Source organism: Pseudopodoces humilis, chromosome 7 (assembly GCF_049639895.1).
Source record: "Pseudopodoces humilis isolate 2021_Gansu_Grassland_sample_001 chromosome 7, ASM4963989v1, whole genome shotgun sequence".
Taxonomy (NCBI): domain Eukaryota; kingdom Metazoa; phylum Chordata; class Aves; order Passeriformes; family Paridae; genus Pseudopodoces; species Pseudopodoces humilis.
This window is the reverse complement of record NC_142206.1, coordinates 33,324,556-33,350,959: the sequence shown is the minus strand read 5'-3', so window position 1 is coordinate 33,350,959 and position 26,404 is coordinate 33,324,556.

The following is a 26,404-nucleotide window of genomic DNA, read 5'->3' as shown; positions in this document are numbered from 1 at the left end:
TTTCATATACAGAGAAAACTTAAACTTTCAAATTTGAAAAGACTGACAGAAAAGGATGCATTCTTCATGAACAGTCTATGACAAAAAAAAAAGTGACAATTATTCCACAAAAAGGAAGAGCAACATAGTCCAGTGATGGGCAACAAAAAGAATTTTTAGCATCATTGTCAATCACTGATTTTCAATCCTGCTAGGACTGGTAGAAGAATATAAAGTCCTTTAAAATAAATATCCTTGCATTCTAAAGCAGCCAAAAAAATTTATTGAAAATGTAGAACTAGATTTTATTAGCATGAGAGAAACTTGAGGAATGTGGAGTTGTCCCAATTCTGCATTCATTTTGAGTTCTGCTCAGAAAACTAGAAGGATATGGTAAACCCAGAGACTTCTTGTACTTTTATAGATATTATAAGCTGAACCAATTCAAAACTCTGTATCTGATTCTTCACATCTTCACACATTAAAATGCTAAAGAAATTGATCAAGGTGAAGGAATATTCTTCCTAAACTGATCCATAGTATTTGCCATAAACTGTAATCTAGGATATTGGGCAACATGTAATAATGAATCACTAACACAGAAAGCAGACTTGTGTTATGTATCATTAATCTCTTTTGTAGTCTAAGAAAGTCACTCCCCTTTGTCTGTCTTGATTCTCTTTTTCCCCCTAGTCTATTCTATATGAAATATAGAGATTAAATTGGCAGGCTATATTTTGATATGCTAATATCATCCCTAGGACTCCAAGTGCTGGATCAAACTCATCACACCTGCATGACTTGAAACTCTCATCCAGTAAGAACTTGCTCTGGTATGGATTTGGGTTTTGTTTGTTTGTTTTGTTTTCCAGAATGGCCTGGTTCTACTACCCTAGACCTCCTTCGGATGTTTGCATTTATTTGTGCTGTGTTTTTCTAAAGGAAAATGTAGGTCCATTGAATAACATTAAGATTCACATCTGACATTTTTGACAGAGGCTGTACAGTATTGACAATACTCACGTAAAATGGAAACATGAAGAGTAACATTTACTGACAGTTAATTAAACTGATCACCGGAAATAATTTCTCTTAAACAAAGTTACAGAGACTCATTCCCTTCTCACTCCCTCCCTTCTCTCCCTTCAGAGAAGAATCACCATTACACCTCTGGAAAGAGATCTAGTGTTCACACTTCATCAAAGGAGGATCAAACATCTTAAAATGTTCCTTTTGAAGTTAATAGTTTCCAGACTACCATTAGTAATTTAAGTGAGAAAAGTGCCAGTACTGAAAATAAAAGCCAATATCTAAACATTGCAAAAATTTTGTCTGTAATACCTAGTAGACAACTCTATTGGGACTTAAAAACTGCAGTATAGAAATCGTACAGAGTTTTGTCTGGATCTGGTCCTGTTTAACATCTTTATGGATGTGAGGATTGAGGGCACCCTCAGCAGATTTGCAGATGACACTAAGATGGGTGGGAGTGTTGATCTCTCAAGGGAAGGAGGGCTCTACAGAGGGATCTGGACAAATCAGTGGGCCAAGGACAGCAGCATGAGATTCACTAAGGCAAAGAGCTGGGTCACAGCAATCCCAGGCAGTGCTACAGGCTGGGCAGGAGTGGCTGTCCAGCAGAAAGGGGCTGGGGGTGCTGGTCAGCAGCGGGCTCAGGGAGAGCCAGAGCTGGGCCTGGGTGGCCAAGAAGGCCAGTGGCATCTTGGCCTGTATCAGCAGTGGTGTGGCCAGCAGGACTGGGGAGGTGACCAGTCCTCTGTTCTCAGCACTGGTGAGGCCACACCTCGAGAACCACGTTCAGTTTTGGGCCCCTCACTTTAAAGAGGGCATTGAAATACTGTGGTGTGTCCTGTGGAGGGCAACAAGGCCCATGAGAGGTCTAGAGAACTTGTCTTTTGAGGAATAGCTGAGGGAGTTGGGTTTGTGTAGTCTTGAGGGGGATCAGGTGGGATCTCATCACTCTCTACAGCTAACACAGAGGAAGTTCTAGTGAAATGGGCCTGGTCTTTTCTGTTGTGCCTGAAGTGAGAGGACCAGAAAAAATGGCTTTGAGACAGGAGATTCAGATTAGATATTAGAAAAAAAATTGTCCCTCTTAATGTGGTCAGACTTTGGAATAGGCTGCCCAGGGAGGTGGAATCACCATCCCTGGAGGTGTTTCAGAGGTGTCTGGATCTGGCTCTGGGTGATGGTTTAGTGGTTTGAGGGTTACAGTGCTAGTACTGGTTGATTATTGGACTTGATGATCTTTAAATGTCTTTTCCAACCTTGATAATTCTATTCTTCTATAAAATACTGTTGAGTTATGGACATTTTGTGCTCAATATATTATGCTCATTTTGATGTTTCTGTTGTGCTATTGCTTTCATTGCTCATATAAGAAATAATATTCAGTAGGATGTTTAGTACATTTGCAGCTAAGTTAAACAGCATTGCCCCCCAGTCTGGATTTGGCAAAGTATTGTACCAAGTTGTAAATGCAAGCAATTGCATGATAAACATTTATTGAGAAGCGGAGACTTTTTATGCATTCTTTCCATCCTTCAATGTTGCCAAGGTGACCATACAGAGATAAACCAGCTTAAAATGTAAATAACCATATCCCAGAATATTTCAAATTCAGAATGTCTACTGAGTAACATTAGAACTGTCAGACTTACACACATAATCGTATCTGAAAGATCCTGCAGCTTTTAGTTACATTTCCTTTAAGGTTATAGCCTCACAGGAAAGCAATCCACTGAATTATATTTTTCCTCCCATAACTTGCAATGGAGCAGTATTCTGCTGCAGGAAACAAATTGTTCAGAAAAAGTAAATCCAAGGTAAGACTCAGAATTACTGTGATGTCATACTATGATGACAGCCCCTGACAACCAGTCTTTAGCTGATAACCTTCAATGTACAATTCTTACAGAAGTTGACCTGACTGTCAGCAACTAAACTGCCATCAAGCACTGGCTTAGGTTTTCTTTCAAACTGTTTTCCATTTTTTTTAGATTTCAGCTGTATGGAAACAAAATACTCCCAAAAAGACATAACTGAAACATGTAGCTCCAAGTACACTTCAGAACTGAAAGTGTCAAGGTCATTGTATTTGTTCCTCATATGCTATACTACAAAGGCTTTTAACCCAGTTAAAAGACCAGTTTTCAGAGGTTAGTAGCTGACAGAGAATATGAACAGCTTCAAGAAAAGGAGCAGTGCTCTGACACAAAAGCTCTGCAAACTTTTCCTAAAAATGGCAGAGCACTCCTAAAAATATTTTAAAAACATTACAAACTTATTTAAAAATGCCTATAGAAAAATCAATACTTGTTTTTCAGATGCAGAAAAGTGTAGTTTCCAAAAATCACACAGTAGTGACATGCATTCATATCTTTATGCTCTTTTAAAAACATGACTCCTGTACCGCAGATCAGCCAGTAATGCAGGCAAGAGAACACTGTCTGTTACTAGGCTTGATTCTTTTGGCGATTTCCAGGCTATTAAGTACTGCTCCTGAGGCATGGGCAGAGCACTCACAGCAATCAAGTTCTCACAAAGATAATATGTAAATTTTAATCATTTACCTTTTCAGACTTGTGTGGCATGGAAGAGAAAAAAGATTTCTGTCTTCTCAATGCTAGCTACGGCATTTACCGGGGTAGCAGAAGAATGAAGCTTAGAGTCTTTCTCAGACACAAATCATCCTTTTCCTGCATGTCAGAACAAAGTCTGATCCAGAAGGTTTTGTACAGGCAGCAACTCAGCTGCTCCTTCCCGTTCTTTTCTCCATCTCTGCTATGCTGGGCTGGATTCCACACATTTGGCAAATGTTACCATAACTGTTGTGCCATGTAAAGGAGACTTCAGGGTTAATCAGCCTATAGGGAGCTGAAGTCTTCTTCACCTCTCAGGAAGGAGGAACACAGAATTTACCGTGTGGACCATGGTGGCAGTCATCTCATGAGGATTTGTATAGGCATGGTCCACATTCATGCTGTACTTCTCCTTTGGGAGTATCTTATGCCCATCAGGAAGTGTTGGAGCTTTTCACTTATGAGTGTAGAAAGGGGATTCTGTATTTTTTCCCTTATGTGTGAACCTATGTTCTGCCACTATTTTGGGGAATACAGGTCAAAATTAAATAAAAACTTGTCTTGATAAAGATTTTCTTTCATACTTCTAAGACAACAGGAAAAGTATCCACCATAAGATTTTGACAAAAAGCACATTCAGAAATGGAGATCAGCTGCAGAGAAAGATGAAGCAGGACTAGGAGAGACTCAGAGACACAAGTTAGAAAGCACAACCAGGAACAAGGAAATACTCAGGAATGTAGCTAGAGGTATCAAATACAACAAGAGGAATGTGTCAGTGGTGGGATTACTTACTGAGCAAATAGAGAAACATCCGTTAGTCACACTCACAGCCCAGTTCTAAGGTGGTGACATCTTTAAATGCAATTTAATTGTTTTTATCCAGAAAGACAGTTAATGCTTCTAACTCTAGCAGTTAAAAAGTATACAGAGAAAATGCATATGCAACACATTTTCCCCTCAAAATTAAGATTATGGACTGCTTGACAACATTTTGACAAGCAGATTCTGGCCTGTACACTGAAAAAATGGCAATGTGTGCCTGTGGCACTCTTTGGAAGCAACCAAACTTTGTGTCAGCAGCCAAAATAGCATGAGATAATCATCCCTGATATTGGCTGTGACTTTTATCTGCCTCAGTGACTGGATCAGTGCTGCCCAAAAGAGGTCTGAGGAATGATGGAGGGGAGGGCAAACAGGGTGGGACGGAATAGGCAGCTACTGCACATGAGATAACTTTATAGCAGGAATTCACGCAGAGAGGCTGTTGGAATAGTGTTCAGTGAATGGCAGTGATTGAAATACTATTCTTATTGTAGACACGAGGCCTGATTCAGATAGGGCATAAGCAGGTGCAGCTTCATTGAAGTCAATAGTGCAGCACCCACTGGGCCTGAATTTAGCTCACAGCAGGACTTGCTGTGAAGTGTATTACACTAATGATAGCCATGGCAACATACTGTTTTCTGCATGACCTAGATGCATTTGCCCCACATAGATGTTTTCACACCAAGACAGTGTTGTTTCTTAGTTTCTTACCAGGAAGAAGACGAAATTGAGAAATGAATTTTTAGACCCTGCATTATGCCATTCTGTGGATTTTAACCATTTTTTGAAGGAATGTACAGTGTTCCCCTTCGTGGTAAGTAGGCCTTTTGCAAATAGATTTTTCAAAGCCAGGTCTATATCAATAGTTTCCCAAAGTTAACTGTAATTTTCTAGTCATCTAATCAATCATTTAAGTTAATGATAAAAAATATTTAAAGATAGTATTTTTTTAATAACTCCTCCCCAGAGATTCCAGTCAAATTACTCATTTCTTTCTCAGTAGAAGATACCCAGGGAATTATGTGTTTCACTTGGGAAAAGAAAGATTTCCCAAGATAAACAGATAGAAAAGCATTTTGTTGTTAAATTTCTGGTTTCAAAGTAGAAATAGAATTGCTATGTCTAAAGTGCAAATGTTTAATCTGATTTTTAATGCTTTATCTGTCTATAATGGCCTAAAAACTTATTCTTCTTTATAAAGTCTAACCAAGCACTACTTTCTCTTTGGGAGACAACTCAATCAAAAGGTTGTGGTTTCCCCCACAGTTCATGCAAGACTTCACAGTTTATTGTTGTGGGTTTGGTTTTTGTTGTTGTTGTTGGTTTTTTTTTTGTTTTGGTTTTGTTTTCGCTTCATTTTAAGCTATGTGATAAATTTATGTGATACATGTTGGCTTCTTTTCTGTAAACCTGGTTCTTTCCAACTTTAAAAAGCATATTGTTCTGCTCTGCTTCCATGTTTTCTTCCTATTAAAAAGATAAGGAAAAAATGGGTAAGTTTTAAACAATGCTTGTTTGTTTCCTAAAGTTGCAGCATATTTACAGATTTTTCAGAAGAGTCCACCCTTCTTTTTTGTTCCAAACTATTACTTTATGAAATAACATTATGAAAATCTTCCATAATATGCAATGACACCAAAAAAAGTGAAGATTAATTTTTGCTTCCAATTAATTAGGCACTCATTTGATTAGAATTTAAGCAAACTATTACTAAATTACAGAACAAGTTGTATCCTTCAGACTTCTTTGCCTCACTTTCTCAAATTCAAATTATGGAATTGGTTGTTGCTCTTGGATTTACTGGATCCTCTCTAATCTGTGTATATTTTTTAATCCTTTACAAAATGGCCTCCTCAGCACGGATCCTGATTCTACAGAAGGAATCTAGATCAAAAATCACTGATGGTGCTGAATGTAAATATGGTCCTCACCAGTGCCACATGAGGTGCATGATTCTTACAATGATAAGATCAGAAATGTTAGAGTTGGCAAAGACCTCTAAGACCATTGAGAACAACTGCTAACCCAGCACCATCTTGTTCACCACTAAACCAAGTGCCATATTCACATGTCTTTTGAGCACTTCCAGGGATGGTGGTTCCACCATGTCCCTGGGCAGCCCGTCCCAGTGCCTGACCATACTTTAGATGAATAAATTTTGTCTAAGAGCCAATCTAAACTTTCCCTGGTGTAATCTGAGGTCATTTCATCTTGTCAACCTCCTTTCATGCAGTTGTAAAGAGAGATAAGATCTCCCCAGAGCCTCCTTTTCTCCAGGCTAAACATCCCCAGCTCCCTCAGCTTCTCCTCATCAGACTTGTGCTGCAGACCCTTCCCCAGCTCCACTGCCCTTCTGTGAACTGCAGTGCCCATCCTGAACTGAGTGGCCCAAACCAGAACACAAGATTCAGGGTAAAGGCCTCACCAGTGGCAAGTACAGAGGGACAGTCACTGCCCTGGTCCTGCTGGCCACACCCTTTCTGACACAGACCAGGATGCCATCGGCCCTCCTGGGCACCTGGGCACACACTGGCTCATGTCCAGCCACCATGGAGAAACATGATATTGCCAGAAGGATCATCCAGAAAAGCTGATACAAATGGCCATACTCATAGCTTGGGCGTGGCTAGACTAACGTGGTACAGAACAGTGAGTTGTTTAATTATTTACACAAATCAAAAACTTTGCTTACATACATTTTAACTAACGTGGGTTTGATCTGTAAATACAATTAATGCCTGTGCATCAAACCTACTATATTACACAGTACTCAAATATAAAAATCATGTCAAGACTTTTAATTGATTGAACAAAATGTTTCAAATGAAAGTAAAAGGAAATAACAGCGAAATGTAACAATGATGAAATCAACAGGAAACATTCTTTTCACAAAATAATTCATTTTTACCTCTTTTTGCTAAAGAGGATAGACTTTTCAGGAATATTTTTTAGTTAAAACCAGTATTTTTTAAAATAAAATTTATTTATCTTTCAAAACTCTGAGACTCCTCCTGGACCAGCAGAAAGAAATCACCAGAGATTTTATCACTTTCATGCAAAATTTATGGTTCCTAATTGTAACTTTTCCTTTTTGAGGAATGGAAGGTGGAAACGGAGGCTTATCATGAGTTTCAGTCTCTTATTCAAAAGTGTTGACACACTGTGAGAAATCAAACGTTTGCTTTTAATTTGGATACTAGAAACATTTTAAAATGTTTTAGATTCAACTGAGTTTGTGAAGCTCAAAGTGTTGTGCTGTTCTGGCAGTTTTGTGTTTGAATCTGGTACGCCATCTTGCATCTGTAAGCTGATCTTACATCAGTTTGTGTTACACTGATTCTCATTCTTAAAGGTAGGTGAGATTTTCAGATCTGCTTGATTTAAATCCCAAAGAATTTAGTTTACTGCTTCTCTTATGGTCACTTGAAAAAAAAATACTTGCTTAAAGGGACTAAAATCCAATATTCTATACAAAGACTTTGATTTTATCTAATACCCTTATGCAAAATTTTGTGGTCCTGTTATATTTATGATCAATTACATAACACATCACATATGCTAATATATGTTGAGACTGAGATATTCCAATGCCTGTTGCTGTAAAATTGGAGATGTGAATCACTAAAGACTACACAGAAAGCTGTAGCAGAATGGGAGAATCTCAAGTCTCAAAATTCTGGATAAGCAACTAGATGTTCCAGGGCAAGAGATCACTTGGTGACTAGGATTCATCATGAACAACCACAGAGGAATGAAACAAAGACAAAAAAATATTTATTTATGGTGCTGTAATTAAAATTGCCAGTTGCTGCAGTATGAAAAGCTTCCTGGGGTAACGATTACATGATGTGGTTTAGGAATCATGCTCTGCAATTTAGTGCTCCTTGCCCCAAGACTCCAAAACCACATGCTGCTGACTTGCTTCTCCTCCCCTGCTGATGGCTGGAGAGGATTGCTGAGGACACAAAAAACATCACAGGCTGAGATAAGAATGATTTACTGGAAAAAGTAAATGAGATAAGAAAACAAACAGCAACAGCAACAATATTAATAACAAAAGTGTACAAAAGAGAGTGTGGAGTCCAACCCAATCACAGACAAAACACTCCCTCTGGTCAGGATCAGCAGTACTGCATTCTTGCTCCACTGGAAAGAGACACCCTTCTTTTCTGAAGCAAGAGTCCCTGTCCTCTGCCCCACTGCAATGACATGAGATGGTTTTGAATAACATTAGGGTCTTGGCCACACCACATGGCTCCAGGCTCCACCCCCTCATGGCTCCTGCAAAAAAATCAAGACTTCAGGACACTACACTTCAGAAAAAAAAGCAAAAACAACTGTGAGGGAACACTCCTTGCCAAGGAGTTCCTTGGGTAGTTGAATTTCTCCATACTGTTGACAGCAGTAAGAACAAAACCACACATCTCAAATCACATCACGGTGTACTGTTTTTTTCCTTCTGGTTTATTGGACTTTCATTGTTTGGATTTTCTTTTCCATCTCTCCAAGTCAGGGAAAATGATTAGGAAAGAGAGAGAGATTTCTCTGACGACTCTACACATAATGCAAAATTTATATGTCTTCATGTGTAGCTGGACAAAGCACAACATGATGCAGAAATAAGAAAGAAATTTTTCCATGTTTTTTTGGAGGTAAGAATCCTAGTTACTACAGGCCATCATGACCTACTTGTTCATTTTAGGAAGAAGTGGATACTTTCCATGGGAGAAGCTTAAGCATCAGATTTGCTCCTTGGAGCATTAATAAAGGGGCTCAGTTAGCTTCATCTCATTATTTTACTATGAGTATTGACTTTGGCCTAGAGTCATGTATAGATAAAATGGTGCAAGGGCTTGTCCTAAGTGATTACTCAGAATTACAAATCATTTCACATGTAACTGAATACTGCAGCCTAGCTGGCACTCTGCCCCTTTCTTTTCCCACCTGCATCTTTCCAGCATCCCACTCTCCACTCTTTCCTGCCCCAATAAGAGAAAGAATCTAGGTTTGGTTAAATGGGTAATTAATCTTGCTCACTTAAAGTAGATTTTTAATCCACCAGCACAAGGAGGACATACATGCCTATCTCACAGCATTATGCCAACAAAGATATAAGAAAAATATTTAATGGTAGCCTGGTAGCAGGCGAACAACAGGGAGTGTGTAACCACATATGTGCCTTTTCTCTAACAAAGTAATTAGATAGGACCATTGGTAACACCAAGGATTTTTGGTGTTACCAATTGCCTGATGATTCTCAAATATATAAAATGTTATCCACTAAATGTGTGTGTTTTAAAAAGGAATGAACAAGAAAGTAAGAAAGATAAATTTTAGTTGCTCTGGGATTCTAAAAGCCCATTATTTTTAAGAGTACAGAGAGGATCAATAAAATAAAGAGACACATAAAAGCTCAAGATACTCTTGGTACATCCAAATAAAATAAAATAGAAAGTGCAATTTTCAACTTACAGAGTACAAGACAGGAGATGAAAAGAGATTTTTTTAGGGATATACCAGGTTTCTGGAGTGCATCTTCTGTGGTATATTACAGCAATTTTCCCCTGAGCAAGATCCTAGCATTTTTTCTAAATTTTGTTTCATATCTAGACTTTGTGTGAAGGAAGAATCTTGAAACAGTTACTTTGCACCAGTACCTATGATCAAGGATAAGATTTTATATATATATTCCTGCTTAGTCAGGTATCAAGTTCCCATAAGGTCACAAAGCAGATTTTTCTCCAGGTTTTGTACAGGACTAAACAGAATAAAATTTCTTTCTGTGAGTCACATGGTATATATGATATATAATGCAACCAAATGCCTGAAACTGCCTGCTCAGAAAGTCAGAGTTCAGTAATTAAAAAAACAAACAAACAAACAAAAACCCAACCTAAACACACCTAATAATTTTTAATTTACCTACTATAGTAATATGTTTTATGGTACTATTTTTGGTCATGGTTACTATTTCTACATTAAAAACAGATTAAAAAACAGAAAGTGCATAAGATTTCTGCCATGCAGGCCTTACTAACTTTAGAATTATAGTGATATCTCAACTAAATACTTTACACTCAGCTTTGCAAAAAACTAACAAAACCGTCCAACAGTACATCAAACAACTAAGTGCAAGTGAAACTGTCCCCACAAAATTAGAGGCTAAAACTATTAATGATGAGCATTAACAGTAAGCATTTATAATTGCAATGTGTTTTGCTGAGGTGTATGCATTTTTTTGAATTGAAGGACCATACTGTTTTTCCCTGTTCACTTACATTTTGTACTTGAATGTTTGGGTTCTTTTAATGCATTTAGCTCTCTACAGTGGAAATAATTTATTTTCTAAATTCATTCTGAAGGGTGTTCCTGAAATTAAACCATTTCAGCAACTGGGAAAATAGCTTCACAGAGTTAATTTGAAATTTGGCACTTTGTTTAAAGCATCTAGATTTATGCAGCTCACAGGCCTGTGTTTAACCCCTTAGGGAGATCAGCTCTGTTGCTGGCATCATGTCTGAGTGTGTAATTCTCAGAAAAATTGTGCCTCCTGAAAGAATTGGCTAATCTTGCCATTTTGGGAGACAATCCAAAGAGACAGAATGCATCATGGAATATATCTGGTCATTTTAATAATTATAACTAGCTGAAGTTCCATTATACAGCAATGCTCAACCTGTCAAATAATATTTTAACTAACTATTAAGTGTGTGTGTTTTTTGGTGGTTATGATGTTCTAACCTGTTTCCATTTCTTCAGTTAGGTTTAGAGGATTACTATTCCTAGTTTGCAGCTTTAGCAAAAAATAATCTCTTCACCTAAATAAAGAAAGAGAGGAAAAGGTCTGGATATAACATCTGAACACCTTACTGCTAAGAGGAGTGTCTGTACAGAGTGACATGATGCAAATTATTTGGAGAAAGATAAATATCTGCCTTTTCAGTAAATAATTCACATGACAAGTCTGCTAGATGGTCATGATGTGGTCATTTTGATGAATTTAATGAACTAGAAAGCTTTTCCTACAAATATTTGGAGTGAATCAAAAACATGAACTCGTTTATACTTGTAAATATTTCTGTATGCACAATTTAATTAGCTGCAATTTCCTTTATTACTGGAATGTATTTTTATAGACAAATAAAAAAAGGGGAATATATTTTGAAAACATGCACTCACATCCATGGACACAACAGTGTCAGGATCTGTTTAGGCCAGGACAGCTATCTCATGTTATTTCTACCCATTGCTTCAACACATTCCAACAGAATGAAGATGGTCTCTCCTATGGAACAGGATAATTTATCATCAATAAGAATATCAATTTATCATCAATAAGAAACTTAAACAACTCACATAATTTAAACAACTGAGCAGTTGCTACTTTTGGAAGATCATATAAAAGACTTTATGTCCTTACCTGTAAAAGTGATAAAAAGCAATGAACAAAACCTTCTAGTCATTCTGTTGGTCATTTATAACTATAAATGAAAACTATTCAAGAAAAATCTGTTTCTTACAGCTTAATCACTTATAGATATTGTTGATAATATTTTGTACCCTGATGTTTTAGAATGAAAGAGATTTTTTCCCTACATTCCAGTGGTGTTAAGAAAATTAAGAAGTGACAAAAAGGCGTGATTCAGGGAAAAAGAGAATATATTTCATATTTCACAGAAAAACATTTTAAATGTACTGCCTTCCAAGATAACCTACACACGTATTGTAGACAATACCCAAATGAAGTTTGTTTGTGCACCCTGTGTATGTGTATCTTGTCACTATATTTACATCTGCCTTCCATAGAAGTTTTTTTTCATTTTTGTCCTTGAATTAGGGCAAAAGTTAGTCGTTTCCTAAGAGTGAAAATAAGCCCAACTCGGCGAAAGAAGACAACATCTGAAATAAACATACGATTTAACATTTTTATTTACCATAGTGGTAGAAGAAGGATTCTGACATGGTGTTTTAACGTTCCTTAATGAAGGCGATCTGCTACCCTGACCACAGGCTGGCCCAGACTGGCAGGAAGCTGTTGCACAGGAAGAAAGGATGCTCTAAAGCATCCTCCAGAGCTTGCCAGATGTTAAGCCATTAAAAAAAGAGGTGTTCAGATGGTAAAGTGCCCAATATTGAATCTCATAAAATAGTTTCTTTGTAGCTGCTTTGTATCCACTCAGTATGCTATATGCTCTACTCTTTCCCTTTCTGTTCAAAGAACTGGAGAACACCTGGCCTCCACTGCCATAAGATGTACATTCTGGTGACCTTTGCCTTCAGGGTCTACACTGGGGAGTCATCTGCAAAAGGCAGAAGTAGTTGCTGTTCATGCAATCTTATTTACACAGTGTTTTTGCATGGGGAAGGCTGTGTCCTGAAACAAACCCTCTGTCTGATCTGTTTGGTTTCAGTGTCTCAGCATCCCCAGCATAATGCTCAGGCTTGCCCCTCTTGGAACACTCCTCTACTCTTTGTGAGCAGCACTGGCCAGTTAGGTTCTCCAGGAGACTAAGCACCATAAAACATTTTCATCTTAACCATTTTTTGAGTAGATACTCTACCTTTCAGTTCCAATGCCCAGTGCCATCCTGAATCTAGTCCTGCTTAATTCTACATGTTTCTTTTGTTTCATAACTGGAGAAAGCAAATGACAAGTTCATGGGTGGAACAGGAGCTGTAAAGAGCACATAAGCATTATTCTAGCAAAGACTTTGTTATCACAAAAAATTGCAGGGGAAAAAAAGGGTTTCAGCAGTCTTATTTAAAATCTAAATCATATTTTCATGCATGGGTTTTTCTTTATTTTTATGTGACCAGAAAATTAAAAAGCAAGACAATGTGGGTATAGTTAATTCCATTCCTGAAAGTCAATTATTGACTCCATGGTTGGGTTTTATTGAATGCAACAAAAAGAAATAGAAAGAGTAAACAAAATTGGTATGTTATTTTCTTTTAGCTTTGATAACCTCTCACATCTAATTACAAATAAAAGGCTTCTCTGTATCTGTTGTCAAAATTAAAATAATGAATATTTTCTACTTTCTCCCTAGCCCTTTCAGACTTCCTGTGAAACTACAATAGGGTGCTGAAGTTCTGTCTGTCTGGGTGACTTCTTTACAAATGAAGATGGATGGAGATTTTCCATTTTAATCATTAAGACCAGCTGCTTTCTAAAAGAGAGAGCGAGTTAGGTTTTTGCAGGTCTTCCAAGCTAATGTATCATCAGAGTTTTAGTGACTTATTAAATAACTCACTGATCTAAATTTCTACATACAAGACATCTCAGCAATTTAAACAGATGCCATGCAAATGAAAGAAGTCTTCTATCTATCCATCCACATACATTTAGAGATATATGCATGTCTTATAGGAAAGATACTATTTTTTGTCGTGTTCTGAAAGTACATTTTTCAAGTTCTAAAAAATTTACAACTTTTTTTTTGCATTTCTTTATCATATTTCTTTAATTGTCACCCTTTACCTTCTTTCTCTGAAAAGACTTTTTGTGATAAAAATTATGTTGACACCACTAAAATTGATTTTGGTGCATGATCTGTACTATTTTTTTTCAAACCCGCTAATTTTTTTCCCAGCCATTTTTGCACAAGCCTTGCTTTGCTTAGAGTGCTCAAGCTCTGTTTAACTACCAGAAAAGTTTTCTAGAACAACAAATTAGCTGATCCTCTTCTTGAAAGAGCCCTTATGCATCTTGATAGACTTCTACCTATCCCTGACTCTTGTAGTGAAGCGATACCTAGCTGATATCTGAAATTTCTATGTCTCAGTTTGGAAATCAGACCGAGAATGATACTTTAAACTGTTGTTTTATACTAAGCTGTATTAGCCTGTAAGCTTTTGTTGTTTCTCCTAATATAAAGGTAGTAGTTCAGTTCTCTGTTTAAAAACTTAATAAGTTTTAACAGGTTATATTACAACCCCATAATTGAAAGTGTGCAATGATTCTTAGAAAGGGGTGGTTCATTCCTGTTACAGATAGCCCATGTGCTGGTGTCATAAATGGCCATTTTATAGATGGATAATGTACTATAGTCATAATTCTTTATTGCTGATAGTTATTGCACTAGATCATGACCCTTGGATATTGAGAGTCAGTTTTTAATATCACAACCATTTACAGAGGTTAATGGACTAGGTTTTGCAGCTTTTGACCTTTTGATGGTGAGGGTTAGGAGGTTGCATTTGTGCACTAAACTGCCAGAAAATGTTTGTTTATCTCAGCTATAATAGACGTGGTTACTGCTTATAATCAAGAAGCTGAGAACAATGTGACTAGCATGAACTATTTGAACTGCATCTTCTAAGGTACACTTAGCATGAGATTTTCAATTCTTATTAATTAGAAAATCAATGTTTATTAACATTAAATCTTTACTATGTTTCACCAACATAAATAAAGTTGAAATTGAATTATGATAGCTAGAAAATATTAGATAACTGTGACTTTCAACACAGAACTGTTTTAAGGATCATGATCAGGTTTATGACTTGGCTGGGTTACCTGTAGATGACTTGCTCAGGTGTTACATTTACTGATCTGAAAGAGCCACAGCAGGCTAATCATGAGTGTAGGATTTCCGGTTGAAGTATATGAACTCTTCTGTTTCAGAAAGCCTTTTTCTTATGCCATAAACTGCCTGCAATGTGAGGCAGCCATTTTAATGCTTCTGCAACAATGAAACAAGCATCAGGTCTGCAGTATCGAGAGCAGCATGGACTATGAAAGTAGAGAATTAAAATTTAGCCCTTTTCCTTTTAGAAGTTAACTTTGTCAATTACTTAGAAATAAAACATGGGAAGAAGGGAAGAAAAAACCCTTAGAAACAAAAGCAGAAGAATATAGTAATTATTCTGATTCAATGTTTCAACAGTATAACTAATGTTAAATACGGGGAATATTAAAGGACCCTGTCTATATTTACAATAAACTTGCAAAAGTAAGTTGTAATTTGATTGTCTAAAATGCTTATTGAGATGGAGATGTTCAAAAAACAGATGGAAAAATATGATGAAACTATGACAGAAAGAAGTGGGAACACTGAATAGTAGAAGCACAGTGACTTGTCTAAGTTTGAACTAAGACCTGATGCACTGACCTAAGGTTTCTAAATCCTTGTCAAATTTCTATAATTTCTATAAAAGTTAATTTTCAGAACTAGAGACTTAGAGATTTCATTCATTGTTTCTAGTCAGCAAAACTTCACAGATTCTGATTGTTTTAGCATTATTTTACCACTATTTATTTTTTTAAATATTTTGAGTACCAAGTAATTCAGATAGGTCCATAGAAAATTTATCCAGTTCTAGCCTGAGAGAATTTGTAAAGCTCTTCAACCACAATGGCTTTTTTACACTTATTTATCCTTCTTACAGCTTTTATTCTCCCTTCCCCCTCTTCTTTACTCCCTCTTCTTTGCTACCATAGCAGTGTGGGTGGGAGTGCTGCATTTTGTTTGCTCTGTGATGCTGAATGATTCCAATATAATCAAACTACACTTTTATAGTGTCGCTTTATACCATGCAGCCCAGGGTGCTAACAAAATAATAAAATTAGCAGCTCAGATAATGATGAGCAAGGCAGGTCAAACAAATAATCTTTTAGACCTGGAATTGCAACTGGAATGGTATTAGAGTTGCAAACAGCCAGAGGCAGTGCTGACATATGAGACAGTGCTTAACCAAGCCCCAAGCATAGATATGTGGGGAGTGTTTTGGAGATCTGATCAGGGATGATACTGAGTGCTTCCTGCAGGCCGTGAGAGAGACAAAGTAAATGGAACACAGCCGCCGTAGTGGTACTGACAAGTACTCAGCATCTGGAAGAATTGGACTCCAATGCTCAACCTGAATTTTTATTTGTAATCAGTATTGTGTTTTCAGGTACCTAGGGGCAAGGGTATTTCTACTCTACCTCATCTGTAGTTGATTATCTCATTTTACCTTCAGCTTGACTCCATTTACAATGAAGAAAAAATAGTATCAGTTAACCAAACATTGCTGATGTGATGAACTACTTACACAGATTTCTTTAAAAGGGTCTTTTGGGAGGTAAAAGCCAACAGCGTTTTTGCAGTTTGAAATAATGTAAATTTCCTCTTTTTCAATCAGGTAGCTTGCAAATCTCACAGCACAGGAGGAAGCCTTTCTTATATTATGCAAGTCTAGTCCAAATCTATCAAGAGGCTGCCCTCTAAAGGTGTGGGGAACTCTTTAAGATTTACACCGGTTAGATACAAGTGCTTTTCACTTATAAAATGGGTGATGGTCAGATCGATTAACTACAGTATATAGTACTCAAAGTGATGAAGAAAGACATTGGATGGTCAAATGATTAATGTCAAGCTATCCATTTTGATGTTCAAAATCCTAATTGTGTTTAGTTCTGACCTCCACCCTCATTGCTACCAATATAATTACAGGATCTCATCTAAATTAGTTGGATAAAAGAAAAAAAAAAAAAAAGGAACTTATTGTCTCTAGTTTATCTTCAGGAGATTCTTTTATATCTACACATAGAAAATTGTTAAATTCCATTTCTTCCATTTTTTCAGCTGTCTGAAATATGCTCTTAGGAGACAATAGCATTTCATTGCTTAAAGTTACACAATTTTGTTTCTTTCTTTCTCTTTTCCTCTGCTTCTCTCCCTTGTTCGTTGCCTACTCTTTTGTTTGTGCAATGTTCTTTTATCCCGAACAATATAACATTTTAGTTCTTGTAATAAATGCCTTCATGTGAGGCAGTTCAGCTAAGAGAATGTTATTAGACTGTGCTCTCAGGCAGTGCACCTTCACACGATCAATACAGATCCGAGCTTCTGTTCATTCCCTCTTTGCTTAAATTCCCTGCAAATGTGCAAGGGAAGCAGCAGAGGGTGTCATCAATCATGGGCTACTCTGACATGCGCTGAAACCTGACCAATGCTGAGATGTTTTAATAAGGCATCCATTAAAACCCTCAAATAAATTGCAATTTGAAAACAGAACGTAATATAGCCAAGTTTTCCTCATCCATCTTGTGGCATGTCATGTAATGTAATTGCACTGTTAATTTATCCGAGAACTTTCTCTGTACACGGTTTCATTGGCATTGCTTAATTTCCCTGCAGACTCTTGTGTGCTCGTGAAGGTGAGTATACATGCATGTGTTGTGCATATATGTATCTGTTCCACTTTAAGGGGTGATAATGGCTCTGTTTAGCATGGCATTAGCCAGAGAAACAATCAAGGATTTGAAATGTTTGACATTTTGTCAATGGCTCCTGAGCTTTCTGATATTTCCTAACCAGTTCTTGCCTGGAGCAGGCCCCCCTTTCTGTGCCTTCCCAGCTTGCCATTGGTTTATGCCCCTCAAGAGTGGGATCACTCAGAGCGCCTGTGGATCCCATCAATAAATATTGACAAAAGGGTTGAGGGACCATTTAGGATCACAAAGCAATGGCAGTCAAAACAACACAGTGCTGATTTCTGTTCCTGTGCTTAGGAGGCATACATGAATTTTTGGGCAGGGACAGGGAAAGTGAGAAGTAGTATGTCAATAGGACAGAATGAAAAAATGTTTGTGTAAAATAATGTCAAAAAAATTACATTTAAGTTTCTCTTTTTTACACATAAGTTCTGGGATGGAAGATACAGGCAGAAGCTCATATAGATTTCTTTGTCTGCCATGCATAAGTCTAAAAATAAAGCTATTCCTCATCTATGGCTGCATCAGCAGTTTCTTTACTTTTATTTATTCTTCTGGGTTTTAGATAATCCTTTATCTCTCTTTGCTGTGGAAAAAACCCACATTCGCAAGTGTTAAGCAAAATATTGCTGCTATGCACAAGCACTCTAAATCTTACCCTCTATTCTAACCTTAATACAAATTAAGATTTTGTTTGTTTTGGTCAAACATTTTCCTTTTTGGAGTCAATAATTGCCATACTAAAAAAAGCAAACAAACAACCCTCAAAAACAAACCTTAGATTTTTTTTTCAGTACAATGAAATCAAATTAAATGATAAAGAAAAGCTTTTAAAACTAAAGAAGTCAGAAAAAATACATTTGATTCCCATATTTTGATAATCTATAGCACAATTCACCCAATTTGTAAAGAGCTGCTCCTAAATAGATTTTTTTCACTTCTGTGTTATCAGTTACATTGCAGACATGTATAGGGACGTATTCTGTATCTGGGAAGGTTCAAAAGCTTGGATTTCTGAGTCACTGAGCACCCCAGTTTCTGAATGCCAGAGAAACTACAGGGATCAGTACTGATGATAATAACATCTCAAATGTGCTGTACAAGGTTACTAAGCACGTAATGGGTATTCCAGTCATTGTAGTGTCAGCATCTTAAATCTTTATGGAAGTAATTTTAAATCACTGTGGGGGGAAAAAAAGCCCTAAAAGTTTTAACTTTTTAAGCACCTGATTCCATTTTTTATTTAAGAGTTCAGGCATCAGTGTAGTGCCTTTAAAAATGGACATGAGGCAATATTGCTGCAACCCCTCACAAAGGCTTCTTTCCATGCTGATGTTCAAAGAACTGAAAAAAAGATGTGTCACTAAGGCCCAGAGAATCAATTAATATTGTTTTCAGCCACAATGTCTCCTACAGACAGCATTCATAAAAGTGTGGAAATACCTGCAGAAAAATACATCTGCCTAATTTTTTACCATTTTTTCCATAAAATTGTTGTAAATTCAAATTAGGTGAACATATCATTTCCAGGAGATTCTGTTTTGCTAATTTTCTCCCTTATAGGGCAGATTTTTAATTCTTTGTTTCTGTTTAACCAGCCTTAAGATCAACACTGCAGTTATATGAAGGATTTGGTGAGGTGCTCAATCAATTCTACAGTAATCATTCCTGAAATGCTAGTTTTGATATAAAAATTATGGCATTGTAATCATCCTGATTAATCATTGCTTCACTTATGCACTCTTTTTATGTTTAACATTCCTAAGACTGCAAATATTACAGATGAGAAAAATTAACAGAGATCTATTAGCAGTGCTTTGTTTAGATGTGTAGGTAAAAAACGACATTTTTTATATATATACATAGAATTAATGAAATATTAATGCACTGAGAACACTGAATTCAGTTCTGTCAGTCTACTTTAAGGAGAAGAAATAAATATGAGTCTTAAAATGATATAAAAAAAACCAACATAAAATAGAAATGTGCTTGTTAAATAAAATTAAACAGAGTTTATGTGTCTGTTTCACGGGCACTGGGCATGATTCCGCATTCCCTAAGGATACTATACATCACTTTGCTAGTGTAAAGGGAGCATAAATCATATTTACAGTTACTTCATGGCTGTTTTATACTGCCAGAGTCATGTAAAACAGTGCAAGTGTAAATGAAGTTTGAAATAAAAGGAAATGCAAAAAAATTCTGTAAGCACAGGTAAAGCACAAAAGGCACACTCATGTATTTCTGGTACTTGGAACTACAGCCATTATGGAAATCAATGGAGTGATTATTTAGTTTCTTTCTTAGGAAACACAGGAACATTTAAAGAAAAAGGGCTTGACTGTTGAGTCCGCTGTGGCCTGCCCCATTTAACCCTGTGATGTTTTTAAAGGAACTGATTTGTTTTACTTTTTGATTTCCTTTCTCTGAGCTCTTTCTTGAACTGATTTATAATTCTTGAATCTATTGCTGCCTTCAGCAATGTGTTCCATAATTCAGCTACCCTTTGTGTAATTAAATTCTGTTTGAATTGCTTATAGGCTTGTACTGCTTGTAAGCTTTCCATCCGGGATCTCTTGTTTCTGAGTTACTAAAATTGTACCCAGTATACCAGGAATAATGTAGTTTGGCTACTAAAATACCTGTGTCTGAATTCAGACTGAATCTCAGTTAAGTAGGCAAGAAAAATCTCTGCAAAATTACATCCAAATTTTGGTCCTTAGAATTTTCCAGTGTTGGTATGTGACAGCTAAAATCTATGAAGATAAAATATGTGACACTATAAACAGTCCATAAAAAATAAAATTTAAATTATGGTCTGACAGCATTTCCCATATTTTCTTAACAATTCCTCAGTCCAAATTTGAATATGCCTCAGTGTTTAAAATTCCCATTTGTGCTATTTATAATATGCATTTTTATACGCTTTTCCAATGCCCTGATAGTTATGTGTCTCTTAAAGGAGCGGGTTTCTTCCGTCTCCTCCTCCCCCCTTCACTTTGGAAAAAAAACTCAGGAAAATATGCCAGTAAACCAACATGACCACATGCAGTGATATTTTCAAGAAAACCTCAGGAGAAAAGCATTTCTATTTCATAGCATAAATCTGAGCTCTTGGCCAGCCTTTCGTTTGCAAGTCGCCGGCACAACTCTCATGCTAATTCTCCACCAAACCTCCAGTTTTATGAAAGCTATATTTTATCTGTTTGGTTCTTTGCAATCACATGAGAGTTGAAAAAGGAATATCAGCACCACTCACATTTTATAGTGGGAGTCACAGTACTTGGTTGACCCCTTTTTCAGGTCCTATTGAATTTCCTATACAAAGGAAATGAAAATGTTTTATATTTGATACAGCAGCATATAACAAGAGGTTTAGTTATTACACATAGAGCTGCAATTTTCTGCCTTTTGTTTCAGTTTTCTAATCAGAAATTTTTAAACACAATGTTGGGGTTCTTTTAATGTTGAGTCTTCAGACACAAGGAACAAGGAGCGCTGTCATACGTATGCAATTTACTCTGAGCAGCTAACATGGAAATCAGAGAATACAGGCACTGTGTACAACACTTTATGTTATTTGACTCCAAACCTCAGTTAAAATGTATTTAGGATACCTTTTCAGTGTGGTCTCGTTACTGTAGAGCTCTTCACAAATAGGTAAAATGATTAGTGTTAAATTATCCTTCTCCCTTCACTTACCTGCCTTTTTCCACCTACTCTGGGAGGAGTTTGAGTTTTGGGGAAATTTTGTCCCCTGAATCATCTCTTCTAATCTTCTAATCTGTTAATCTGTATTTCTCCCCCAGTTACAAAAAACCTATAAAAAACTTAAATTACACCTGTATAAAACAGAATTAAATTCTACTTTGTGTGGAAAGGAAGCAAAGCATAATTCCTCATAAGGAATTTAATACTGATGCAACAAAGTCACTGTTAGGACATAATTTAGATTGCTTAAGACCTCTGACTGTGAAATAAAAAACCAAAACTGTGAAATTTTAATTTGGGGAATTAAGCCATCAGTTTCAATGGGTCAGGATTTCAATCAGAGTACTTGAAAGGCCAAATATTTGGCAAGCCTCAAATAGATAGTCAGCCATGTGAGCAGACAGGGCTCTTGCACCCTGAGTGAAAGAATCCATATTTGGGAAAAAAAAGATACTACAAATTCTTATCTCATGTCCTTGCTTGCAAAAGGAGTCCAAACAATTCCAATGGGAAATGGCTAGGTTCTTGGCTCAATTATTACATTAGTGATAAATGAAGACAAGGATTGACAACAGATTAAATTGTTGAACAATATCAGATACATGCTCAAGAAGACATTACAGGTAAAGTCTTAAAGTTAAAATAAAGTCTAGCTGAATGAAACCTCACTTCTGACAGATGCTATGAGCACTTGTAATAAAAATTGAGGAAACAGGAGTCACATATCTTCAAGAATAAATAGGAAATTATAATAACAGAGACAAAACCAAGCTCATGGCAGGAAAATTTAAAATATCACAAAATAGAACTAAGATTAAAAGTTGGCTCTTGGGGTTTTTTGTTTGTTGGTTGCTTTGTTTTGGTTTTGTTTTTTTGTTGTTTGGGGTTTTTTTTCTTAAAGGAAAAAGCACTAGTGTGACTAACAGCTTACATGCAGAATTTTCTGTTCAACATTATTTGAAATCCTGGAATTAGGATTTTCTTGCAAAATTTGACGTCTTTCTGTGGTGTTTTACTTATAAGCAAACAAATTTTCCAGGTTTTCTGGTTACGAGAAAATTATAATATACAAAATACAAGAAAAATTATCCCTGCATTTTTATTAGCTTTTATTTGGTATTTTATTTGGGTTTTTTTTTGCGGAGTCGCTGGCCTGCTCTTCAGTCCTTCTGTGCTTGGTGTCAGCATGGATGTGTCCCTGGTTTGACATCACTGGTGTAATGGGGGGAGCCCCGCAGCTGTGACTATTGGCTGTGGGAGCCCACACCACAGCCCTGGTGCTGCCAGTGTTTGGTTCAGACTTGGTGCTCCTCACACTGAATTGAATCCTTATCCATGCGTATATCGAATTTTTATCTGTACACTAACTCCCCTGTTAATGATTACGATAATTTGTTGGGTTCTGTGTTGCTCCTTTGACTTGCAAAATGCTGAAAACACACAGTGCTGAAAATGAGAGGAATCCAGGTCAGGTGAGCAGTGCAGAAAAGCAAGACTGAGATTTGTATAAAGATACACTCAAACATTGGCAACTCTTAGGAATGCCTTTTTTAATAGACCATAATGAAAGTTTGAAACTAAAAATCAGTGGTTTTGGGGGATTGCTTTCTGTAGTTTTGCTTCAGACCTATTTGAAAGAAATATCAAAGCTTTTTTTTTTTTTAAATAGGGTTTTTCTGTCTCTAATAGTAAGCCACAGTCACCAGGAGGAAACAAAGCTTTTTGTTGGTCAAGACTATTCCTAACAAGTTCATAAATTTGCAACGTACTGAACCATTTTTTTTTTTCATAATTATCTTTTGGTGTTAGAAGATTTTTCTAACTTTCTTTCTCAATATGTTGAAGGCAAGAAACATAAATTATGTAGATGCTGAATAAGAACTTGCCATTCTAACAGAAACACCACACTTCACCTTTCTGCCCCTAATTTCATGGGCAAACAAAAGCAATCCGCTGTTGAAGATATTGAAGCTCATGAACTGAGCTGGGGAAACTGCTCCCCACTGTACAAGTTATTTAAGGGCAAGAAGTGAGAAAAAGGTAATTTGAGCTGCAAAAAAACAAATTGGGAAGGGAGAGAAAACATTGAAATATTATGAAGAGTGATGGAGTTAAATATTTCTTGGGAATATTTTTTTAATAACTTCCTGGAGGTAATAAAGTAGTGGAATAGTCTCCTCAGCTCCTTCTCTTGTTTGGGGTAGCTAAGCAGTGTATGTAGAACTGTCATCTATTCATTTTCACTGGCAGCAGTTATAACAACATGTCCATCACAGCTGGATTGTTTTTATTTGCTATTCACAGGCAGTTCTGCAGGAGAGAGTTTATAATGTCAGAGCCTGATCTATGGTGTACAAGTTGGACCAAATGGATGATAAACTAAATGTGAATCCATGTAAGCAAAGTAATATATTTTTGTATATACTGTATCTTCTCTGACAACACTGGTTTTATTGTAAGACAAACAGATACAGATTAGTAGGAAAAACAACCTGCTCCACTCTTAAGGAGATTTTGCTTTCCTTCCTTAACATTTACTTCAGACGAAATTAAAGACAATTCAGGATATGACTACATGGACAGCACACAGAGACTTAAGCCTACTGGAGCAAGAATAAAGCTGATTTTCAGGCCTGATTTTTTTTGTGTGTAGCAAATACAAATTCCAATGTTACGTGGTGATTGCTGTCACCTACCATTTCCTTACACCTTTCAATAAAGAGGCCATCTGCTGCATCTGCTCAGGATCCTGAAGAAGCTGAGTGCAGCTGTCTGACTAGGGAATATGTGAACTTTCAACTGCCTCGTACTGCCTTCTTGGTCAACAACATTCAGTATTGTTGCTGATGTATGAGAAAGTGAAAATTGCTTACTCTCAAAGACTTTAATCAGAAGGCACATCTTGGTCTTCAGCTGTAATTTCTTGTCTAAAACAATGTCACTCATATGACACGCAGTAATTTCTGGATCAAATCTAACATTTCTTTTGAAATCTTTTAGGAAGGTATTCAACCTTGACATAAAAGCTACATGGCATAGAGTGCATCACTGAGAATCCACCTCAGGAAAGCATTCACTATTATGGGAGATTTATTTTACCTTCAATAGCTCTATGTCTGTTGATACAATCCTGCATAATCTCGGTTCTCTATAAAATTGTCACTATATTTTTTTTTGTATACAGAAAATCAGTGACTTTAAATTGTTAAATCCATTAAAGTGCAGGGAAACATTTGTCTTATAGCTCACATAAGTGAGTGGAAAAAAAAAAGGTAACTAACTATCTATTAAATACCAGTATAATCTTTGAAGTGTGATCCTTCAAAATAGGATGTAGACACCACATTCAAGATAAATTAATGCCTTTAATGGTATCAGGTTTACAGAGGAAATGGATGCAAATATTTTGCCAAAAACAACACAGATGACTCAGAGACATGTTGAGGAAAATAGAGATCACTTGTCCTAAGGATTTCTGGTTTTGTTTTAGACCTTCTATCTAGGAAATAAAATTATACTTAATAGATACAACAAAACTTGTGAAGTATACAGGTTTTAATCCAAGGACGTTTTTGTGGGATATTTGTTAAAATTTTTTATGTGCCAAAGATTAGAACTTGGTTTCTGATGAAAAATACTGCACTTGATTCAGAACTTTAAAATAGTTAGCAGCAGCAAGCCAGTCTTTCCAATCTTAGCATCACAGTCCATCATGTAACCAAAAAGCAACAATTCTAAAACAAAGTGAAAAACTGGGTAGAAATCTTTTGTATGAGAAACTGAATTTGTCCCAAAATATGATTATTATCATGTAGTGATCCATTGCTAAATGTGTCTGTCTACTGCATGTATTCATTAATATCTGTAGCACTGCAGCCCTGTAAAACATTAGATTATTTTGTACTAAGCACTATGTAAATATGGATAAAAAAGACAGCTCTTGCCCCAGAGGACATATTTGTAAAGCAGCAGCAGATTGCCTACATGAAGCCCAGCAGAAGAGTTTGTGGAAGCAATTTTACATACTCCCAGTTCTCATAAACTGTGACCCAATAAGCAGTCTAATGTATGGGAAGTTTGCTCTTAAACACAGATGTCTTCAGATTTATGTTCACCACACATAAAACTTATTAGTTATGTTTTCTTCAAGGCAAATGATTTTTCAATAGCAAAACTATTTTTAAGAGGTATTGAAGTTCATTTATTAGCAATCACATCCAACTGATACCTATCATGCTCTAAAAGAAGGTAGAAATTTCTAGTGGTGTAGAAAGTAAGACAGTAAATAATGAATAACAAATAAATAAATAAGAATGTCAAGTATAGTTCATGTGGAACAATTCCAAGGAAACTTGTGAGTTTTTCAACCTTTGGGGGAATACTTTCCTCATTTAAAAAATTTCCATAGAAACTGTTATATGTAAATTGGAAGTCTAACTGAATAAATCTAGATGTAAGCTAGAATAGGAAATGATGCAATTTTGTTCAATTTTTGCATTAAAAACTGCAAAGGAAACTCCAATTACACTGTGAAGATATTTGTAAAAGTCCTGAAACTTATTGGACTAATACATGTAGACATTTTCTTCCATGCTTCTGAATTGATTCAGTTCAAGGAAATGCAGTACAGTTAGCATTCAACTTTAATTGCAATGAGGTGACAACATACTGGGTAATGAGTTGTTTATGAGTTGTAGATGTGTTTACAATGAGTTGACAATGTGTTGGATAAAGTGTTCTTCTAAAGTTGTAGATCTATTTACAGTGAGCAGTGGGGGAATGTTCATTAGTTGTCGATTTGTTTGTTTACATTGTTTTCGATTTGCAATTGCTATAAAACAAATCCCAGGCTGATGAAGGATGATTGTTTGTGCGCTTTAATGATTTACTGTAGTAGCTTGTCTGAAAAAGTACTTAACTCTGCTTCATCTGTCAGTTCTCACTGCAAAAGCTCCCAGTCACAATAGTTTTATTAGCACAGCATGGGCCATTTGTAAGAACATTACGCATCTAAAAAATATTAGTGCTTTCCTGTTCAGTCTGTTGTATTTTGGCTGGCTGAGCTGAACAGAATTTCTTCTGC